This window comes from Onychostruthus taczanowskii, unplaced genomic scaffold, assembly GCF_017590055.1.
Source record: "Onychostruthus taczanowskii isolate IOZ18803 unplaced genomic scaffold, ASM1759005v1 scaffold22, whole genome shotgun sequence".
NCBI lineage: Eukaryota > Metazoa > Chordata > Aves > Passeriformes > Passeridae > Onychostruthus > Onychostruthus taczanowskii.
The window spans coordinates 8,955,243-8,969,914 of record NW_024499462.1 but is presented as its reverse complement, the minus strand read 5'-3'; the positions used below and the strand labels follow the sequence as shown (position 1 = coordinate 8,969,914).

General features: G+C 43.3%; 1 protein-coding gene across 8 annotated transcripts in view; it reads left to right on the top strand.

Annotated features, from left to right (window-relative positions):
• ZMIZ1 (zinc finger MIZ-type containing 1) overlaps positions 1–14,672 on the top strand; it is a 340,912-nt gene that overhangs the window by 273,938 nt on the left and 52,302 nt on the right. The gene's annotated exons all lie outside the window — the stretch shown is intronic.

Sequence of the window (14,672 nt, the reverse complement as noted above, 5' to 3'; positions counted from 1 at the left end):
ACTAACTTTTGTGTGGATATGTAGAAGTGAATACTGCTTCTCAATAACTGAAGTATTTTACAATTTGAAAATATTCTGTTCTCTCTTTTTTTTTTTTTTTTTTTATTAGTGTTATTATTATTGCTACCTTTAAAATGTTTTGTATTAGTGTTGACACATAGGATTTTTTTGGACATTGTGGAAATATCAAAAATATTTCTGGCCTAATGACTGTTAAGTACTTCTAAAGGTAGAAGGAAACCTTTTGAAAAGTCTTTCAAAAGTTACCTTCCTATAAAGACAAACAATGTCTGCTGTTACCTTTCAACATCAATTATAGTAGCTGGAAGCTGAAATTCAGAGTGTTTCTTCTGCTTCTTTCATAATTTCCGGGAAAAAAGGTTTTGCAGCAACTGGAATCAGCTAACAGTCTTGTTGAAAATATGTCTTGTTCTTCCCTAGCGATATTGGCTCTGTGGGGCTTTCTTGGTAACATCAGCAGATATGACTCAGAAGACAGAGAGAGAACAACTATGTTGTGTAGGAAGTTAAAAAAGGGGGGTTTTTTACCATTTTGTTTTGGCCAACACCACAGTGAAGCTGCAATGCCTGCATTTTTTATTTTGCTTCTTGACAGCCAGTGGAACTGGAGCTGGTATCCTGAATTGATCTTAACAATCCATGAGAAATCCAAGAAAGAACAAACGAGATGTTCTCAACACTATGTGATATTTTTAAGTGTTGTAATTCCTAGTTTTCATAGCATCAAACTGCAGATTGCTAATGCGGATTGTTTTCTGTCGCAATAGGCAAGATGGGATGGGTATTGGATTAAAATATTATTTGAATTGGGCCAAATTTAGACTATTTGGCTTTTGGGGGACTTTCCTACATGGAAAACCTCTAATCAGGAAGAAAATGTAGTAGAAACTTGTTCTCAAAGTAAAATACAGAATGAAAAGTATGCAGCAAGACGGGGGATGTGGGGGTACATGATAAAATTCCACTTTCTTGGAGCCCATCTAATTACCTTCTCAATTCTTATTAAGTAGACAGCACCCTCAGGTCCTTGTTCCCTTTATCCTTGTTCCCTGGGCTTCTGTTACTCTTGAGGGTTCTCGTCATCTCTTCCTCCACCCTTATGCTGTCAAAATTACCACAGTCTATTCCCCTTAGAGAAAATTCCATAATACTTGGCTGCAAATTTGTTCTTTCATTCAACCAGCTCATTCCTGTGATAATTTCCATGGGAAATTTTTGTCCGTGACATCTTGGTTTTGAAATTTTATCGGTTTTCTTTCAAGTTCCTTATGGAAGGAGCCAGTCTTTATGTGTTTGTGAAAGGCCATTTATATAGGCCCCAGACATTAAGTAGCCAGGCACAGACTGTATACAATATCTGTAGCCTTTCAGAATCCTTATCTTTAACATATTATCTTATCTTTAGCTCTAATTTCTCTTGGGTTTTATCCCCTATTGTAGCCACTTTCCCACATTCTTAGTTTACATCAGCAAAATTAAAAATATCATCTGCTAGACTAGCATGGAAGTATTTCTTAATGTATGAAGAAGTTACATTTTGTATCATGCACTTGAAAGGGTGTATTGAAGGAGAAGAGATTATATTGGTAGAGGCTGTGTAAATGTAATGTAAGAGATTGAGCTTCAGACCACTAAAATTACTTAGAATATTTTCAAAACTTCAGTAGAAGTAGGAGCTAATCGAAATTTATTTTGACCAAGAAGGTAGAATTTTATTCACCATGTGCTTGGACAGCATCTTACTGTGTGCTGTACAGTAATATTTGATATTCTGATGTCTATTCTGATTGTGATTCTTCTTTCCAGATGTTCTGGGAACATGAAATTGATGTGGTTGCTATTTAGATAGGATGTTTGCTCAGTGCTTTTTTTACAAACTTCTGCTTTTCTACAGGCAGTGGAACAGAATCTCTGTCCCTGTGAAATGCTCTGCAGAATTAACGGTGCTTGAAGTCTTGGGAAATACTCAGTGTCCCTTGCTGCCCTCTCTCTTCCTTTATCTCTCCTCCTCTGTACATGCTCTCCTCAGTTTTAGCTTCCAAAGATGATAATCTTACCCTGATATTGTCTTGTGGGTATTACAGCCTTGTTTAAACTGCAGGCTCTGTTGGTCATGTCAGGTTGCATTCCAGTCCTTTTCCCAGAAAATGCCCCAAGGAGCTGCATACAGCTCATTTGAAATGGTTTCCTATTCGTGTTTGTTACTACTGCCGTGGGATTGTTTAAGCATCCAAAAATTCGTTTTATTTTTAAAATAATCTTTTTGCACTGCTCTGACAGATTTGCTGTAGAAAATCGATGCTAAGATGTGGTTCCGTGTGTGATTAGGGTATGTTGCTTCCTCTGCCGCCCCAGCCCGCTCCGTTCCCGGGAGGCAGAGGCAGAGCAGGCTCGAGCTGCAGCTCGGCGCGGCATCAGGAGCGCTCCAGCGTGGGATCCGGGCTGGGCTGGGCCAGGAGCCGCTCCAGCGTGGGATCCGGGCTGGGCTGGGCCAGGAGCCGCTCCAGCGTGTGGCATCCGTGCTGTGCTGGATCAGGAGCCTCTCCAGTGTGGCATCCACGCTGTGCTGGATCAGGAGCCTCTCCAGTGTGGCATCCATAGTCTCTCCAGTGTGGCATCCATGCTGTGCTGGATCAGGAGCCTCTCCAGTGTGGCATCCATAGTCTCTCCAGTGTGGCATCCATGCTGTGCTGGATCAGGAGCCTCTCCAGGGTGGCATCCACGCTGTGCTGGATCAGGAGCCTCTCCAGTGTGGCATCCACGCTCTGCTGGATCAGGATCTCTCCAGTGTGGCATCCACCCTGTGCTGGATCAGGAGCCTCTCCAGTGTGGCATCCACGCTCTGCTGGATCAGGATCTCTCCAGTGTGGCATCCACCCTGTGCTGGATCAGGAGCCTCTCCAGTGTGGCATCCACGCTCTGCTGGATCAGGATCTCTCCAGTGTGGCATCCACCCTGTGCTGGATCAGGAGCCTCTCCAGTGTGGCATCCACGCTCTGCTGGATCAGGATCTCTCCAGTGTGGCATCCACCCTGTGCTGGATCAGGAGCCTCTCCAGTGTGGCATCCACGCTCTGCTGGATCAGGATCTCTCCAGTGTGGCATCCACCCTGTGCTGGATCAGGAGCCTCTCCAGTGTGGCATCCACGCTCTGCTGGATCAGGATCTCTCCAGTGTGGCATCCACCCTGTGCTGGATCAGGAGCCTCTCCAGTGTGGCATCCACGCTCTGCTGGATCAGGATCTCTCCAGTGTGGCATCCACACTGTGCTGGATCAGGAGCCTCTCCAGTGTGGAATCCGTGCTGGGCTGGGCCAGGAGCCGCTCTAGTGTGGGATCCGTGCTGTGCTGGATCAGGAGCCTCTCCAGTGTGGCATCCACGCTCTGCTGGATCAGGAACCGCTCCAGTGTGGCATCCACGCTCTGCTGGATCAGGATCTCTCCAGTGTGGCATCCTCGCTCTGCTGGATCAGGATCTCTCCAGTGTGGCATCCTCGCTGTGCTGGATCAGGATCTCTCCGGTGTGGCATCCTCGCTGCGCTGTCTGGCTGCCGTTCGCACCCGCCCACCGCTCCCCGCCGCCGCGCTCGGGCCGTGCGCCTTTTCAGGGGCTGACAGGAGATGTCAATGAGAGGGGCGGGCGGGTTCGCCGAGCTGCCGGAGCAATTGATTCTCGTCTGCCTCTCTGAGCAGTCTGTCTGCGCAGCAGCACACGAGACGCTTTTGCACGCTATTTTTTTTTTTTTACCCGCTAAGCTAATACCCTAGTCAGCAGCTTGCAAAGGAAGAACAGTATTTAAAAAAGAAATAATAGCAGTCCTCTGTGAGCCACAGTGAGTGCATGGACCAGAGCTAAATTTGGAAAGCTAAAGCTTATTCCATGCAATATTATTAGAATTATTTGGGTTTCCAAAGGCACGCTCACATATATGTATGTGTTGCTGGCCAGCTTTTCCACGTGACTCGGCTAGATCCAAATGCAGTTATTTATAGATGGCAGGAGCAGCAACGACATTATCTTACAGCACTCCAGTCCTGAAATTATAGCACTTGCGTGCAGGGAGAGGTGGCCAGGTGTCCTCTGTGAGAATTTAGGCAGGCTGCTCTTCTGCAAATGTCCAGAAGAAGAGGTGGTCACAAATAACCCTTTCCCTCTCCCCCAATTCTTTTTAATTTTCAGACAGAGAAGTGAAAGGTATTGAAAAATCAGTCTGTGATTTCTACTGGCTTCTTCCCTAGATGGTTGTAAAAAGCAATTAGCCACGTTCACTTTTATACCTCTCCCTTCTTACATAGATAACCTCTTTCTACCTATGTAAAATGATAAACATGCCCCTGAAGACGAGGAAACAGCAATTTCTAATCTGTCTAAAACTAATGTTCGTCATTAGGCTTTTAAATAAAAGTCTCTTGCTGCAGCCCCCGGTGTGCTTGCAGCTCAGCTGATTGAACTGAGGCTGCTCCGTGCGCACTCCGGCCCTGTCTCGGGAGCAGCTGCCTGCTCCCGCCTCTGCGGAGCGCAGGAGCCGCGGTGCTCGGAGCCACAGCAGGGATTTCGTGTGCCTAGGGAAAAACCAAATACATGTCTGGGGGAAAAAGTATTTCTAAGGAAGGGAGACAAGGAAAAAGAAGACTTTTTTTAAAGATAGACGAATACAAAAAAAAGCTGGTCGGGTTGACAAAGTGGTCACACAAAGAAATGCTTCAGCACAGCTGGGAGTGTGCAGGCTACAGCAGAGCACAGACAGCAGAAGACGGGGCTACCTCAAGGTAGTACTGCTGCTGAACACTTTGTATTGTGAAAGTACAACTAAAGTAATCTGAAGATTGGAGTAGGGTTGTTCAGATGTTTCTTATTTTACACCCGCTTGAATTTTCTATGTGGTCCTAATTGTAACAGAGCATAGATGATTTACTACTTTTGCTTCACTGGTAATAAATAAAATAAACATAGTATATTTGGAGTCTTTAGGGATATCAGAATGCCTTAGCAAGAGCATCCATGGCTCACAAAGTCTGCTCCTGTAATATAACTGCGTTTCAGGTGGGAAATGTTCATTAGCCCAGAAGACACAGCTAGAGGAAATGGAACTTTAAGGATACAGAAGCCCTTCTCTTGCTCAGATTAGTTACCAGGTTCCCAGTGCAGCTTGGGAACAATTATTTGGTATTTGACTTTGGTATATTAATTGAATGTTAATTAATTAGGCAGTTCTCAAGAAAAGGTGATTAGTACCAGAGGAGCAGAGCAGGTTGCTAGTCAAGGAAGATGACAAGGTTTGTAGGGTTGGTGGGACTCAGAGGGAAAAAGGAGAAGTAATGACTCTGTTAGAAAACTACCTCATCAACTGGGCAGTGAGATGGGCAGCATTGCTGCCCTGAAACTGCGGTGCATGCACACATCTGTCTGCGCTGTATTGTTTGAGCAGAAATCCGTTAAGCTAAAAACTGCTCTAGGCTGAGTTTCTCTTTCCTGCTGTCCTTAACTGTTTCCATGTTCAGCACTTAGAGATTATTTTACCTAGATGTAATATTTCTTTCAGAAATGACGAGTGAGTGGAAGGATAGGGTTAGGGTACTTCTGGCTTAGTTCCGTTCAACTACAAAGTTTGGATAGTATGAAGAAAGATCCTGTAAGCCCCAACTTTGAAAGCAAGCATTTTTTTTTCCTTCAGCAGTTATAGAGAAGTTGGCAAGGATTGTATTACACTAGTCGTACAAAAATAAAAAAAAAATCTGAGGACACCTGATAAAACATTATTTTCCTGTAAAAACGTAAAATAATGTAAAGTTAAAACAAAAAGCAAGACGGCAGAACCAAAAAGCCTGAAAGTTCCTAAAATAGCTTTTGGTCCTTCTGAGTTCTGGCTGTGCAGTGTTAACTTTGGAAACACGTTTCTGCTATAAATTTTGGTTGTGTGGTTTTTGTAATTTTTTTCCTCTCCTTGAAAGCCTCTCCAGATGTTTTACAGTTGTTGTTTGAAAATGTTCCATGGCAGGCACAGAGACTGCGGGCACAGAGCAGTAATCCCTTGATGTGGTGGTTGTGGTTTTTCCTTGCAAAGAGAGGAAGGTGTATGATCCCCTCTGTTCTGGGACTCTGTTCTGTCACAAATGGTGTGACCTTCAGCACATCACCTGCTCTCGCTTTCTTTCATCTTTAAAACTTAGCCAGTAAGCCATGTAGCTGGATGGCCACTTCAGCAGTCTCTACAGAAGCTCTCCACACTGTAGTTAAGATGTCTTTTTAGGATAGTTGTGAATACAAGCCAGATTTAAATACTTTCCCAGTGCAGACTGATTGAATTTCCTCTGTTCACAAACACTGATTTCATTTGATTCTAGAAGACTTCAAAAAGTCATCTGTGCCTTGTCCCCTTAGCTGAAGAATCATTTGTCCCTTGATCTGTATTTGATCTGCATCTCCATTTATGGAAATTCCTCACCTTACCCCTTAGGGTATTAAAGAGCATTAGCATGCTCCTAATATCTAAGCTGTGTCTTTTATCTCTGTATTATTGGTGTTTCTGCTGTGGATGCAGTTAATGCTTTGTTACTCAGTAAATCAGAACACCACTATCAGTCTTCCCTCTTGGGAAAAAAAAGAAAAAGCTCAAACCAAACCCACCAAAAGCCCTAATCCATGTAATCATTTCTTGCAGGGTATATTGATAGGGTTTTTTCTAATCATTCTGATTAGTTTTCTCCCCCTTCTGTGGCTGTACAGTGTGGTGGGGTAGAGAGAAAGAGCTGTACATTTCCCAAGCTTGGGTCCCACTCGTGCAGCCAAGGAGGCTGGCTGGGTGTGCTTTGGCAGCACAGCCCTGCTGCTGCCTTCATTGGCCCTCTGAGGAATCTGGTAACGCTCGTTTCTATTAGTGACTATTGGTTTAATAGTTTGCTAGTCTGGTAAGCTTTAAGTTTCCTGCCGTTTTGTGTTGCGTTCAGCTAATTTCCCTTGTTTATTTATGAGAATGTCATGTTAAGCAGCACCAAAGCCTGACTGAAATCAAACTAATCTATGCTCAAGGTCTGTTGTCTGCCAGCATAAAGAAAGTACAGAGGTAAGGCATGATTTGTTTCTGAAAAGTCAATTTTTGTTGTTACTCATTTTTTTACTTTCCTCTTGGTCCTTTTGAATAATTTGGGTTAGGTTTCTATGACAGGAAGCTGAACCTCCAGTTCTGCAGTTATTCTTTTCTTTCATTTAATGGTAGACACCAGATTTTCCCTCTTCCAGACTTCCATCGCTGTGGTGATTGTACATGGCTTCCTTGTGTTCCAGCTCTTGTTAAATTCTTCTGTTGGGCTTTTTCCTAGCACTTTCAGATGTCAGTGGTGGTATTAGCTCAAGAGTTGTTTACAGTAGTAATTGAAAGGCTGAGGATGGATTAAATGAAACTGAGCCTCTCACCTGTAGGTCACTGCTTTGTCTGTAGACAAAGATGGGTTCAAGTGTGTCAGTCTCATTTTTCAAATGTCTGGATTATATATGAAATCTGTTGATGACTAGAACTGGCATTACAAAACAAAAGGGTACAGCAGTAATGAAAGGTGCTGTTGTTTGAAATCTAAGCAGTGAAGCCAACAATTGGATGAGTTAGAAAACAAGCAATCTAATGCTATTGGAGTGCATTTCCTTGAAAAGCCTTATCCAAGATTCACTTGGTGGTAGCCTTTCACCAGTGTTGTCTTCTCTTTATATCATGGTCTGTGTTTTCAGAGGTAGCAGCTTGGGCAGAGCTAAGCCTAAATGAGATGCTTACGTATTTTATCTGGATCTGTACAGAGTGTTTTGTGCTTGCCAAAGTGAGCCATTGTTGCTATGTTTTGTAATGTATTTCTTCAAAGTTAATGTAGTGAATCTGGTAAGATCCTCTGCCATGTTTTGGCAAGTGTAGAAGAAAATTAGGGAATCCCAGTTCCACTGAAGGCATGGGGTGAGGATAGCAGTATTCAAATCTGTGTCTCCAATATGTACTATTCCAGTTGGCAAGAGCCTTTGGGGAAGCCTACATATATATGTCTTGAGAGGTATTTGTGAAGAATTTAAGATATGCCAAGGCAAGCTGGACCCATATTCAAGACCAGACTTTGTACATGGTGTCAGTCTCATGCAGCAGTCCTGAAAGCACGTGCTGAATAACTCTCAGGTTTGCAGTAAGGGTTTTATTGAATAAAACCTCTGTTAACTAATGTGATACTACATTCAGTCTAATTAGGTGTTCCCTTCATTATCTATTTTCCTACAAACCTGCATGATTTTTTGTTTTTTAATTGTAATACATAATTGCATTATAGATCCTACTGGGGCAAAGCTGGTTTTTTCTGCAGGACACAGCTGTAGCTATAGTAATATAGGAGGCATTTTGATAAAAGGCATTACTTAGATATTAGGGTTGGAAATGCATATCATGCCCTGTTCACATGTTGAATTGTGGCTGTCAACTTTGTGTTCCTGTTGTCATTAGCAGGGCAGTTCATGCCTCCCAAATGAGGATCTGAGCCAGCTGTCCCCTTGCTCTGCTGGGGAATTCAGTTCCATGCAGTTTGCTGTGCCATTGATGGGATTAGGACTTTTAAAATCTGTGTGCTTTGGAGGGGGCTCTCCTCCCTACAGGGGGCAGGTTTGTGTTGGCACTTTTTAGATAAAATCAGTCTGTTTAATGCAATTTACTTGAACTTCTCAGCTGACATCACTGATTTTGCGTGATGGAGAAGAGCAGTCACAATGCTCAGGTGCTCCAGAAAAGCATCCAGTTGAGGTGGCAGCAAACACCTGGGAGTAAGCATTGGTTCTGTGTCGTGGGCTGCTGTGTGCAAAGCAGGCATCTGCAGGCACCAGGGGAGGTCGGCCTGGGAGGAGGGACGGACTCCCTGGGAACTGCTTTGAGTCCATGTTGAACAGCCAGACTGATGAGAAACGGGTACTTTTGCTTTGTAATTGGCTTTGTATATAGTCCTTTTGTGCTGTCAGTGTTGAGGCAGACACGGAGCAGAAGCTCGTGTAATGACAGGGAAGGGCTCATCTGTCGCAGGGTTAGGCCATGGAGCAGTACCTTGAGAGAGCTGCCGAGCAGGGACAAACACAAATCTCTGCTAGTGGACTGTTACATCCCGGCTTTGTGGCCTTGCTTTGCTGCCCTGTCCGACAGGTGAGCCAGACACTGCCAGGCTCTGCTGGGGTATGCGAGGAGGAGAGCTGTAGGAAAATCAATCCTTGAAATAGTTTGACATGACCGGTTTCTCCCTCTCTCCATTTCCTAGCTCTTTATAAGCAAAATGGCTTTTAAAACACATGGAAAACATCTGATTTTCAGTTTCACAAAATTGCAAAGATTCCATCCTTTTAATGCAATTGACCTTATTTTTCTAATACTGTCAGCACATTCAACATTAGGTAGTTAACATTTTCAGTGTATTTTTCCAAACGTGATATAGTCTCCATTTTTCTATGTAGAAAGAATAACTCCTCTAAATAACCAAGACAATAATTATTTCCACTCCTCTTATTCTCTTCTTATTGCTGCTTCCCTTTCCCCCCACCAAATTAGCTCACTGGATGCTTTATAAAAGCTGTATTTAGATTGCAGTCTGTGGAGGAGAGAGCAGAAAGCACTCAGTGGCTCTGTATTCTCCTTATCTGGAATTCTCCATGTGAAAAAATAAAAACTTGTTTCTAAAAGCAATATAAAATTAATGGATATGATTGGTGAAAAATGATGTATTTTCTTACTTATTCTGTAAATATCTTTTCAGCCAAATGCATTTCCTTCTGAGACATGAAACCAATCTAGTGAGATGGTGCTGAACAGATAGTTCTCCAAATCAAACTCCTCCTTTTTTCCTAATATTTTCATTGCAGCGAATAAGAAATACGGATCTGCCAGTCTGCCTATTGAACTATCTACTGCAGCTTAACTGCAGCAAGGAAGCAGTAATCCTATTGTGCTCTTCCAGCAGTCTCCCGGGAAGCAGAAGGCATTGAAATTACTGAGCTGTTGTCCTATCCCCCTCCTCACCTGTCTTTGTGGCTGTAAATATAGTGTCTGCCTGTAAATAACAGTTTGCTGCACCTTTAAGCACGTTCCCTAACAAGAGGCAGCGATTTACTGAGGTGATAAGCTGTAACTAATACTAGGGTATCATAATGGGTAAATAGATTAGCGCTGTGCTTCTCTGTATTTTGCTTTCTAGGGAGCTGCGGCTCCTGCGCTCGGAGGTGCTTACTGTGGCACTTCGCAGTGCCAGAGATTGCAGCTCCCAGGGCTGGGCTGGGTGAAGCTGGGGAAATGCAGCAGTGCCTCTGTGGGGTAGCATTGACTGCACACCCTGGTTTCTTTACTTTTTCTGGTAAAAAAAGCCCAAAAAGGGTTGTAATGGGCTGTACCAATCTTCTGTGCTATGGGTATAAAATGGCATTTGACCTGCATCATCAGCATCCATCATATAATATTTACAGGTATGCCAGCATCATTTGTTGTCAAGAAGTATTAAATGGTGCAAGCAGCCTGGGCATGATCTGTGGCTTCACACAGCTCAAGATCCTTGATTTTCCTAAAGGAAGGGCCCCAGCATTTACAAAGCAGTTGTGATGCTGCTGCTGGGTGATGAGCAGTCGTGGCTGTGAGGGATGGAAAGGTGCCACGGAGGGAGCAGTGGAGGCCTTTCTCTCTGTACTGCCTGGCAGGTTTTCGGCACAAAAGGGCCCTTACAGGAAAGGAACAGTACCAGGGGATGTGGCCGGTCCTAATAATTGTGTCGCAAATCTTGTGATATTTGGCATGTTCTTAAAGACTTGGCTCCTAGAGGCAGGGGATTAAATATCAGTTGCTTCCTTTCTCTTTCAAGAAAGGCTTAGCTCTGTGGTTGCAGAAAAATGCTTAAAATGTGACTTGGGCTGACTGGGGAGAGAAAAAAAAAAAACCATTGCCTTCCAGCCTTCTTTCCCCTCCTTGTCCCCAGGATCCCAGTGTGGATACGTTGCCATGTCTTATAATTTTTTTCAATTAAAGAATTTAAAACTATTGGACACATCCAGAAGGACATAAAGTGTTGCCAACTTTGGGTGCGTGGGAGTATTTATGAGTATTTTAAGGAGAGGTCAGTCTCATTCTGTGCTGAGACACATTCTTGCAATGTCTGGTCTCTTCAAAGAACAGAAAAACAAAGATGGGACCGGGTAGCAGCAAACTGAATATCTCTGAACTGATTTTTTTTTCTCTTGCTTCCTTAGGGAAACCCCTTGGGCTAGTTGTAATGGAAATTTCTCTTATTTTTAAATCTGTGTTTCTGCTTTTCACAAATGTGAAAGCTGAGGCTGCTCATGTCTGTGTTGGTTTCCTAATGCAGTTGTCATTAGCAAATCAGTATTGATTTATTCCTATGGAAATAGATCAGTGCTAACAGTGAAATGCAATCCCATTAAGAATGATACAGGTTTTGCAGATGGAGAAAAGTAGGTCGAATATTGCACCAGTCATCCCCGAGAGTGTCCCTTTAAGCCAAATAAATGTGTGAATACACTTAAACTGTCAGTACATTATCTGACTGCCATTATTCTGTATCTTTTTGCATGAGCTAGCAGAGCCCTCTATGACTGAACAGGGGTTGAAAGAAAATGTCAATTTTGGTGTATTAACCAGGTTGTATTTTACACCTGGGCTGTGTACAGGGCTTCTTGGGGGCTGTGTGCACATGTAAGGATTCTTCCTTTCCTCTCAGTGCAACAGTTGAGTTCAACTTAAGCAGGAAAGGCACATCATTGTATGCAAGGGACGTTGTAGCAATGCAGCAGAGGAACACGATTTAAATGTGATCATTAAAGTGCCGCAGCAAGGGGCTGTGAGAGACGGTGTGGATGGTCCATCTGCAAAATCTGTGCTCCTGTTGTACGAGGAGGAGGGGCCGAGGGGGAGAAAAAGCAGCTGCTTGGCTGTGCTGTGAGAGGGTGAGACTGACTGTTGGCACCATCTGTAGCTGTCCTTTGTGCTTGCTGCTTTATCTGTTCATTATAGTATGATACTGAAATTCTCGTGCTTTGAGTGTAAATGAGTTGAGATACGCCTAATACTGTCAGCATAAAAAGCAGTAACTAAGTACACTAAAGATGAATAGTGTAATCTGTAAATTCATTTTGAGTTTGTTTTATCTTGCTTGAATAGCCCAGGAAGTGATGTTCTCCAGAAGCCAGCTGTACCAGATGTGTGTTGGCAGGGTATATATTCATCTTACCGAGCAGAGAGCAGAGCACTGGAGGTGAATGGGGCAGGAGAGATGGGATGCTGCCCTGTGTGTTCCAGCAGAAGGAAGCAGACCCCTTTAGAGGGAGGATAGAGCAGGTCAGAGGGGAGCTGATAACTTCTAAGGTGGCTACAAACTGCTTTGTTTTCATTCCATGCACAAGTACCAACACAGGGAAGAGAGTGATTATTATACATGGTACATGAGCTGAAATGTCCCGAGGGAGGAAAGGTTGAACCATAATGAGTGCTGATAGGGATGAGTAAATTTGCTAGGATTTTTACCTGCAGTCTCTTAGTTTCTAAAAATATGAGTCCTCTCCAGATAACTTGTAGCATAAAACCATCCAGCTTATCTTGAGGACCTCTTTATTCTTTGATGGTTTACATTTTCCCTTTATAAACCTGCATACTGGATATTGGTAATAATAACAACTCATTAAGATCTTTCCTTATCTTCACCTCACCAAAGCAATGCTCTCATTGGCATATTCTTTTTCTGGGAGTTACACTGGGCTTTTTTTCCAAGCAGGTTTGGCTTTTGTTTGCAGATTCATGCCCTCAGATCCATTGGGTTGTTGCTTTTTATCTTACTTGTCAAGTGCACATAGGTGTGCAGAAGGAGCAACTCCCTTCTCCCATCATAGCCTCGTCTAAGATGGATGATTCTGTAGTAATTACACTCGGCTGTGGAAGTGCTCGGCATCCACTATTACTCATCCACTATTACTCCGTGATGGCTGCGTTAAGTGCTCGGCAGAACACTTTGTTCGTGTTTCCCGAGCTCAAGTGGCTGTGGGCAAGGGAAGAAACCCTGTGAGGCAGGAATTTGTGTCTCCAGGCGGCTGGAAAGGGGAAGGGGGGGGCCTTTGTCACTGGCACATTAGTAATGATATGCCAGGGATAAAAGGTGAGTATAATTTGATCCAATGCTTGTTGACAGATTCCTTGGCTAATAGAGAAGCAGCTTAGACTGACACTCGTGGCTGGAACGTTTCACAGAGCTTGAGGGAATTAATGCTTTTTGGAGGCTCCGTGTGAGGCTGACAGTTTCCGAGTGACCATATTTAGTTACATAAAGAAACGATGGCCCCCGTTTGTCACAGCAGAGCTCTAAAATGCCTCCCTAAACACCTCTCTTGACCTTCTGCTTGATAAATGCAATAAAATTGCTACCTCTTCTTTGTCCAAATGCAATAAAATTGCTACCCCTTCTTTGTGCAAATGTGTGATTAATTCACAGCAGTGGCCCAGTCGGTAAGTATCTTTCTTGTGTGGCCATTTAACTTGAGAAAATCCAATTGTTTCTTGTATTGAAAAACGATACTTGTGTTTTTGGTAAAGCAGGTTCTTTTTTCTGCCCCACAAATATGACTTTACAGTGTTAACAGTGCATGTGAGTAGCTGCTAGGAAAAGAAGATGGTGTACCCTGAAATGATAGTTAGCTACTGCTTATGATTATATTATTTGGTGAAAAGACAACCATTATAAAATTAAGACATGAAGACAGGAGCCCCAGTTTTAGAGGATTCTGCACTTGTCTGTTTTAAACGAGCAAGCCTGAAATTACATGTAGAGTTTCTTATTACCCTAAACCGCTATGGCAGCTTGGGTTTTCAGTACTTTTCTGGTTCTCACCCACCCATATAATCTGTTGATTTGTGTTCAGTTTGCAGCACCTCAGGAAGGCACTTAGTTAAAAATTAAACATGTAGCTTTTTTTTTGTTCTGAGGGTTTTGTAAAGCATCCTTTAAAGAAGAAAAAAGCCCAAGCACTTCCACTTGAGAAGTTGATTTCTTTCCACTGCAGGATTTTTCAATTAGTCTGCACTTTGTTCCTCACTGTGTTCTCATACCTGGCTGACTTTTTACCAGAGCCACTTCTGATGTTGGAATTAAATAGGCAGCTTTAAGGCTCAGGGGGATGTTGCTGGAGGTTTCAATGGCGTGTCTTGGCTGGGTGCACTCATCGGAGCCCTGCAGCCACTTTCTGGGGCTCTGCTTACTGCAGAGTACGTGCTTCCTATAACAGGGCCTGGTCTTTTCTGAGTGTGGGTGCATAAGGGAGAGGCCACATTTTCAGGAATAATGACCTCTTCCGTGTCTTTAGAAGGAGTTGCAAGCTCTTCTTCCCTCTAAGAAATCTCTGTATCTTCATAGTTCATAAGTGTGATTTTCCTGTAAGCACAGAATTACCCTCATTGACTACAAGATTAGGCACATAATGGAAATACACATTTAGGGGTTGTGCTGGGTCAGATATAGATTTAAGTGCCTAACTTTGTATCCATACATCATTCTCCTGTTTATCTATTCAAGACTGGTAGCTCATAGCAGTTTTGGAAATTAATTTGTGCACATGGGTTTCTCTTCAATTAATCTTAGGAAAAAAACCAGCTGAACAGAAAAG